Source organism: Centroberyx gerrardi, chromosome 4, assembly GCF_048128805.1.
Source record: "Centroberyx gerrardi isolate f3 chromosome 4, fCenGer3.hap1.cur.20231027, whole genome shotgun sequence".
Taxonomy (NCBI): domain Eukaryota; kingdom Metazoa; phylum Chordata; class Actinopteri; order Beryciformes; family Berycidae; genus Centroberyx; species Centroberyx gerrardi.
In genome coordinates this window covers 31,641,859-31,649,212 of record NC_136000.1, presented here as the reverse complement: position 1 = coordinate 31,649,212, position 7,354 = coordinate 31,641,859, and positions in this window count along the sequence as shown.

The following is a 7,354-nucleotide window of genomic DNA, read 5'->3' as shown; positions in this document are numbered from 1 at the left end:
TAAATTGGGTTGTTGCAGCAACAAATTGTAGTAGGATACGTTAGACAATTGAATATAAATAAGAATAGACCAGGGTTATATAACCATATGCAACCGATAACTACAACACTAGAACATGTTACATAGAAATGTATGAAGGCATATATATCAAAAGTAAGTATAACAGCATGAAGAAGGTGTTGAAAATAGTGGCAGTTGAACATACTGAGACAAATAAAAAAAGGAAATAAAAAATATGTATGATATGAGAATATACAAAAACAAATTAAATATGAGCAATATGAAATAAGGGAACATTTTAAAAATATTAAAAATGAGTGGAAAATGATACAAAGAAAAAAAAAATTCAGCATATATGCAGAATGTGAAAAAATGTGCATTGTACTCACATTTACACGTCTACAGAAAGCCATACATATATACATAAAGTGTCTAGGTGTATAGATGTGTATTGCAAAAAAATCATCAATATATTCATTTCACAGCAAATGGCCAAAACCATGGGTGAATTTCGAAGCCAATATGGAAGTGGCGGCAGGCAACAATTCCACTAACGTCCACTAGGGGCTGGCTCCAAAAAGACTCCAAACAACTCCATGTAAGTCAATGGGACCACAACCCAACTTCTCGCTCAAAATATGAAGTCAATAAATTCTCTTGACAAGAGGACAAGAGGCCTCAGCTAATTTCACTTCTTTTAATGTGTGTCCATATGGCGATTTTCAAAATAACTGTGTTGCCTAAAATAACTCTAGCTGTGCTAGCTCCAAAAAATATCAATATGGCGGCGATCGTAAACATAATCTCCAGGCTTTAAAACAGCCCTTCAGAAGCGACGTCAGAAGTGACGTCACACTCACTACGTCCATCTTTTTTTACAGTCTATGGTTTACAGATGATTTCTCTTGCCTTCCTCCACAGGGGTGTCAGAGCGCAGGGTCAATTACAATCTTTCCTGTCTCTCTTCAGTATACACTACCTAATAAAGGCAAAAGTGTCTTGCTCAAGGACACTTCAGCAGAGCAGATGCCCTCTATCAAGGGGCTTTATGTGTCAGATTATGAGGTGTTAATTCAAGATGTAATATGGAACTCTTCTCCTTGAGACAGGAAGTGTATTGTTAGTCACGCCCTGCTCCCCTTCAGTTGGTCAAGTTCACGGCCAATCTGCAATAAAAAAAAAGCAATGCTGATGTTCACTGTGTTTTTGAATGTTTAGCTGTTCTTTCCTTTCTTACTGCTTTTCTCCATTGTTGTTATTGCTATGGCTTCCCTGCTCTCTGGCCACTAGTCTCACCTTGATAGCCACAACTAGCTCACTGCTGACCACACCCATACAACACACCCACAGACAATGGTACATGCCCCAAAACGTCCCCAACATTACTGAAAAGCCAAATTCAGGCAAACAAGCTGAATTTAGGCATGAATGCTCAGACTGATAATGTAGAATATTATTTATTTATTAGTGTTTTAATGTGAAAAAAGTTGCATATTGCATATGGTAAAGTTTAATTTGGGGTAAAACAAAATCAGTTCAGTTATGTGAATTATGGAGCTGAAAAGATAACCATGCTGAATTTTCAACTTTTGAGGGAACAGTCGATGGGCTAACTGAGTTTTATCAGTTCATATATTTATGATACTATCTAGCCGCAATGCTGACATTTCCAGCAATTTCAGGTTTGTCAGCTGAATTCAACACCAAGGAATACAAATTTACTGTTCTGTACTCTTCCTTCTTATTTTTGAGACAAAAGAACAACAACTCTAGCTTCTCTGGAGCATTATATTGATTCTGAACTGAAATTTATAGTCTGTATATGATATACAGAGGTAAGGCACAGGGCATACTGTATGTGTGTGTGTGGTGGTGGGGGTGGAACTATGCTGTGTGTGTGTGTGTGTGTGATTAAGTGATGGCAGACGGTGTGTCATTGACTGAAGGGGCTCCCATGAGAGAATCTGATGAAAGAGAGAGAGAAAGAGAGATTAAAAAGACTGACAAGAAAGACAGGAACACACCCATGCATGCACGCACGCACGCTCGCACACACACACACACACACACACACACACACACACACACACACAGCATAGTTCTAGCCCATAGACATTGGGGAGAAGGAGAGATTGGCAAACGGGAGATGAGAAGATAAATGTGGTAAATGGATTCAAACACCACCAAATGGAGAGAGAGAGAAAGAGAGAGAGTAATTGATTGAGAAGGAGAGACTGAGAAAAAATGACTGACAGATAGAGAAACAATGAGAGAAAATAGAGAGGAGAAAATGTGCTATTTTTGAGCTGAACCAATCTTTGAAAACCGTACGAACGGTACTTTTTAATACTTGTACGGTCCTCACAGGTTGATGCATTATGCCTTTATTTGGGTGAATGCAGTAATGTTATTATACTTTACTAATTTAATGTTAAGATTCGGTGAAAATGGCTCAAGACTCAGTAGTATTAGTATAATTTATAGACTGTATTGGCAAGCCTATATGAATAGGATTTTTGAACATGAGTATATTGCAGATGATGCGGACGTCTGTCCCATCAGTGAGCAGACAATACAGAGAAAACTTGCTATATCCATAGCTGCTGTTTTGTTGGTGCACAGTGCGCACGTCCAGTGAGAATTAAATAGGTTGCGTCACAATATGAGTCTGTGAAGGAGCTGTGATTGTTTGTGTGATTATTCTACTGTGTGGTTGCATAAACCTAAATTATCACTGCTGCACTGTTTGCCTGTTGCTAAATATCTTAACATTGTGATGACTGATAACAATAGCATTAATGCGTCTTTTCTGCATCTTTCAGCCATTTTCTCCTCTCCTTAAGAAACTCCTAAGCTCCTAAAAGTCCTCCTCTCTACTCTTAACAGTTTTCCACCTTAGGAGCACTCTTAAGGACTAAGATGCTTTGTGAATAGCTTTTATCTTTACTAGGATTTAGTCTTACTTTTAAGGGGAAATTCTTAGAAAACGTCATCACTCTCAGAGTTTTCTTAGAATTTCACCACTAGGACCAACTCTTAGTACTAGGAAGCTTTGTGGATACGGCCCCTGAAGTTTTGTTCTGATAGGAGAATACAATAGTGTAAATGAAAACCAAAAGTAACACATATACAAAACTTCCTATTTTTATCACTCTGGCAATCATCTGATGTCTGAATGGCTGCAGGTAAAATCTGTGCCATAAATGGATAAAAATCAGATTTTTTTTACACAGCTTTAAGGCCCCTTATAGCCACTATTTGGTATTGTTTTTCACTGATTTTCATGATCGGAGTAAGTCATCGCTAGTTGGGGTCAGTTGCACATTTGATCTTGTAGTGTGTGATGGTTCAGGACTTAAATCTCTTAAATCCTGATCCAGTCAACCAATCAAATCTGAACAGAGACCAGCCAAAGCCAATGATGGTTGAGCACCAGAGAAGGAAAAAATACAGGAAGTGTGGAATTGTTGGTTTTGGTTATGTGTAGTCATAGAGTTTGTGTTTTCACTAGGGCTGTGAATCGATTAAAAAAACATAGAATCACCAAATTAATCACTAAATCACCAAATTAATGTAGAATCAACACAAAGGAAGTATATTTTAAATCAAATACTATTGTTTAATTACATCTTTTTAATTGAAAACAGACTGTGAGCTACAGATCAGTCATTTCCATCAAAACCATCAAAATTCAGCATGAAAGGCATATTTCTTAATATGCACTAATTTAAATAATGACAAAAGCTAAGTGTTGAAGTGCGACCCATGTGTTCAGTTCAGTTCAACTTTTTATTATGTGGTGGTGTGCCACAAATGAGCCTATGTGAAACTATGGGAAACACTGCACCTCTAGTGGCCATCTCACAAAGCACTGATGACTGACTGACTGACTGCCTGACTGCCTGACCTAAATATTCCTCGTGATGCCCTCGGCTGCACCATGGGGAAAAAAACAATGCTTTGTCAATTGCATACATTTTTTTGGAAGGCGTTAAACATGTCAAATTAATCGCAAAAATTAACACGTTTATTTTCACAGCCCTAGTTTTCATGAGACTGGGGGTTTGAACTTGGGTAGTGTGAGAAGTGTCAAGTGTGTATTTCCTAGATCCAGCTGGTCATCGAGTATGTGCATATATATGTGCATTAAATCTGTGAATGCCTGTCGTGTATGGGATGTTTAATCTTTTCACTGTCTGCTCAGTTACGTATGTAGTGTCCCCAGTTTAAATGAGATTTGTTTTGTTTCATGTTTGTCCCTAATCACCTCTTCTTCCTTGTTTTGTACGCAAACCATTGCCTAAGAGATTAATCAGATTCCCCTGGTCTCAGTACAGATAATTAGACAACCAATTATAGAAAGCCTTTTCAACTCTCTGTATCTGCTAAACGGTCAACATCATGTAATATGATGAAGATGTGAAGGACGGCACCTGGGGGCTCAGCAGTTAAAATGCATACCGTATATTACTTTCAACATGGGTCTGTATCCGGCTCACAACCTTTGTCACATTATCCCCTCTCTCTTCCTCTCCTGTCTTTTATCTCTATCCACTGTGTACTAATTAATGAAGCAGAGATGACAGAAAGATAGCCTTTAGTTTCAACCGTTTTATCATTTTAAATTGGGCTGTCATCCTAACTAGATCTAATTTCTTTATCCTCACACAAATACATACACACACACACACACACACACACACACACACACACACACATTCGTCATTCCCCCTAATCAAAACCTTAACCCTCACCACTACCATTATAACCTAATCCTAATTCTAATCTTAACCCTAAACTAATTTTAAAGCTACACTAAGCGATTTTCCGACCACTAGAGGGTGACAGAAACCACAACACATTTTGTAAATGCACACAGCAAAACTACTGGGCAACGGAAACCCTCAAGGACAAACTGTGCATAAAGGCTAATAGCTAAAATAAACGTACCTACAGAGAAATGTCGCCGGTTAACAGTCTTGCTTAGCCAGACTTTTCTCCTGGTGAAAGTTACATGTCCCACAATGACAAGTGAAGAGGCAGGTAGCAAGTTTACTAGTTGAACAAGTTTACTCGCTCGCTTTATGGATTCCGCCATTACCAAAAATTTTTTCAGGGATGGGAACGGGTGAGCGCCGCTTTCAAACAGCGAGGGAGAAGACGAGCTAGTTTTAATAAAAGGAAAAGCTACTGAATGGGTCGGGAGGAGCTATGACTCCGGCCGAATTTGACAACAAGCTTTAGAAAAGAGGTGAAAACAACAACACAGCTGGCCTGCGTGTGTGGCTATTTGTTTATATCATTACGTCTCACGGAAATCTCCACGTAGCACACGTTAGTTTCAGGATTGGTTACGGGGTCTGAAATCGCTTATTGGCAGGTTATGTGTTAACTAACACACAACGGTCAAACGGTGAAGTGACAGGTATTTTAAATTACTTGATATTATATCACGACATTTAGAAGCTTGGCAGAAATTTCCCTCCTTGAAATTGCCTCCTCTTTAGAAACTAGTGATTTTAGTTTTTCAAAATCGTACAAGTGGTGCAGGCCCGGCACCAGGAGAATATACACAGGGGTGCAATTGCAATCCAAAGGGGGACACAAAAAGCACAATATATATCTATAAAAACAACAACAACTAAGGGCCGCTTCTTAAAGCGCCATGCCATAGCTTACTCTACACATTGATAAATCACCAGCTAAGACTGCTTAACGTCACCATGCCACAAGAGTGCGCTACTACACCGCCGCAACAACACAGCGCTCATATACACTCACCAAGCACTTTATTAGGAACATCATACTAATACTGGGTAGGTGCTGAAGCTGCTGACCTGTATCTGCATGATCTTATGCATTGCACTGCTGCCACATGATTGGCTGAATGGATAATTGTATGAATAAGCAGGTGTACAGGTGTTCCTAATAACGTGCTCAGTGAGTGTACAGTAAATACATAGACACAAATAGAAATGGTCTCAATAATAGTTTATACCCCGATTATATTCTACTAAACCAGTTAATGAATAATAGGCATAACCAGCTAGCAATGTGGAGAATGAGTTCTCACACATTGCCGTAGATGCACCGAATGAGGACAGCAGAATCTTTACACTAATTTGAGCAAAGTCAATTTTTCGCCATCTCTGCCAGTTGTTTCGGCTCAAAGAAAATTGTGAGCCACAGCAAACTCCAATTACCTTTTCCATACTGTTAAGACAGAATTCTTCAAACTGTACAGAAATATAAGTTTGAGAAGTTTTTTTTAGAGAGAGAACTGATTTACAGTCACAGTGAAAATGAATCTACAATGAAATCATTTAAGCCTAAGAGTACGTTTAATCCTGTTTCCACAAATGCCTCAATTGAAACCTTTTGCAGGATGGTGGACACAGATGTAGACAAAATCTTGAAAGAACAGAGAAAGGAAGTTCAGGTAAGAAATAATTTGACAAAACATGAGAAACAAGCATTTACATCCTTATCTAAAGATCAGAGCATAGTTATCAAAAGGATAACAAGGATAAATACAAACAAGAAATTGAAAGACAATTGAAAGACACCAGGTTTTATAAAAAAATTGGAAAAGGACCTCACCAGTCTTTTAAAGGCTGAAATTGATATGGTTTTGAATCAGGGCAAAAGTGATCGTTATTTAGATGAAAAGGAATTTAAGTATCTCCAAAGAGAACATCCAATAACACCAGTACTACACTTTGTGTAGAGTACTGTGGACAGGGATCAACTGTTAAAACCAAGGCAAAAACAAGAAAGAGGAAAGAAAAATTACTCAGTGGTTTATGTCTCTAAATATACACGACATAGTAAAGCAATTAAAGAAATTATACTTAAACATTGGCGAATACTGGAGACAGACCCAAAATTATACCTAGTCTTGCAAGATCCTCCTCTTTTCTTTCATAAGAGATGTGAAAACATTAAAGATCAAGTGGTGAGGTCAGACATGTACGTCCCTCTGAAGCCTTATTCTCAACCTAAAACAGGCTGCTATAGGTGCCTCAATTGCACCCATTGCAACAGCATCATAGAGGGAAACAGTTTCACACACCCACGGACGGGTAAGAGATTCTCCATTAGAGACAGAATCACCTGTACCACCACACACATAATATATTATTTAAAATGTTAATGTGGAATGGGATACATTGGAAAAAGTACAAGACCACTTAAAATAAGACATAAGACCGCCATCAGGCGGAATGATGTCACATCCCCTGTAGCAAGGCATTTTCAAAAAGAGCACCACTCAGTGGCCAGTTTAAAATGCATGGGCACTGAGAAGGTGACTGTAAGCCATAGAGAAGGGGATCTAGAAAAAAACTCCTACAGA